The following is a 1570-nucleotide window of genomic DNA, read 5'->3' on the forward strand; positions in this document are numbered from 1 at the left end:
ATGTCCTTACATCAATTTTTACTAGAGTCAATCACCTACCATGCTTGGAACAGAGACTATTCTCAGATTGCCCTTAGCCCTAATAATCATGAAGTTCACATTGACAAGAAGAATGGGAACCAGTGGGTGAAAACCCTAGAGTTGAAGGAACCGAACGAATCACTGGGCTCCCAAGAGCGATCGAATCGGAACTTGTGGTCCGCGCAGACTGTAACACCTATGTCTAGTCAGAAAGATGGCATCTGGAAACCAACCCTGCCGATCCTGAGGCTTAACCGTGCGGCCAACTTCGTGAAATGCGCTTCCTTGGAGAATAAATTTGCCGTAGGTTTTGGAGCCCGACTGATTTTCGTGTGCTACTTTGAGTCTGAAAATGACTGGTGGGTACGCGAACGCATAAAAAAGCCAATTCATTCTACTTTGCTTAGTTTGGACTGGCACCCCAACAATGTTTTGCTGGCTGCTGGATCTTGTGACTTCAAATGCAGAGTTTTTTTTCTGCCTCCATTAAAGAAGTTGATGAAAAGTTAGCCAGTACTTCATGGGGTGCCAAGATGCCTTTTGGTCAACTGATGTCAGAGTTTGGTGGTACCGAAAGTGGTGGTTGGGTGCATGGAATTAGTTCCTCTGCCAGTGGGAACCGCCTCGCTTCGGTCAGCCACAATAATACTGTATCAGTTGCCGATGCTTCCAAAAACATGATGGTTTCATAGCTGAAAAGAGTTTCTCCCACTCCTGAGTGCCTCGTTTGTCTCTGAGAATAGCGTGCTGGTTGTTGGCCATGACTGCTGTCCAATGGTGTTTAATTATGATGATCGTGACTCCTTGACCTTTGGTCTCCAAATTAGACATTCCCAAACAGAGTATACAACGCAACATCTCTGTCATGGAACGCTTCCTCAACATGGACAAGAGAGCCACGACTGAGGATCGCAACACTGCTCTACCAGCACCCCTACACCAAAGCAGCATCACCCAAGTGTCTATTTATGAAACGGACAAGCAAGAATGCCACAAATTTTGCACCACTGGTATTGATGGAGCAAGGACCATTTGGGATTTCAAGAGTCTTCGATCCAAGGGCTACGAATCATGTGAATTTCCCTTCTCTAGCATGACAGACATTGTCAGAGGGCAACTACAGCATTTGCATGAACACGGGAATCAGTCTACCAAAAGTTAAAACCGAGAAAATGTCCTTTGCAGATGTTCTGTTTTTGTTTTATTGAATATAATTGGTGTATGTATTGATTTTAAAAGATCAGCGGTGATATCTTTTTGATTGGTTATTTCATTCCATTCTTGACCAAAGCATCTCTTTAAGTAGTTTATCTTGCTAAATTGTCACACTAAACTTAAAGGGGGATTTTATATTAATTGTCTGCTAGAAAATATTTTTAAAATACAGGGAAAAAAACTTAAGTAGCTAAAATTTGTCCCTTAACCCTGAGACACAACCTGAGTTTCACAGTGCCTGACTTTGGTAGGTATTTAATAAATATTCATTTTTGATTGTTAGATCCTTAAGCACGTACTGAAACAACAGACTGATGGTTAAATTATACTTAAA

General features: G+C 42.0%; 1 pseudogene; it reads left to right on the forward strand.

Moving 5' to 3' along the window:
* On the forward strand, positions 1-1098 carry LOC138163418 (actin-related protein 2/3 complex subunit 1A pseudogene; annotated as a pseudogene).
* The last annotated feature ends 472 nt before the right edge of the window (positions 1099-1570 follow it).

The sequence above is a fragment of the Petaurus breviceps genome, unplaced genomic scaffold (genome assembly GCF_028583685.1).
Source record: "Petaurus breviceps papuanus isolate PSGF00001 unplaced genomic scaffold, PetGlider_PUasm1.0 188, whole genome shotgun sequence".
NCBI classification, from domain to species: Eukaryota; Metazoa; Chordata; class Mammalia; order Diprotodontia; family Petauridae; genus Petaurus; species Petaurus breviceps.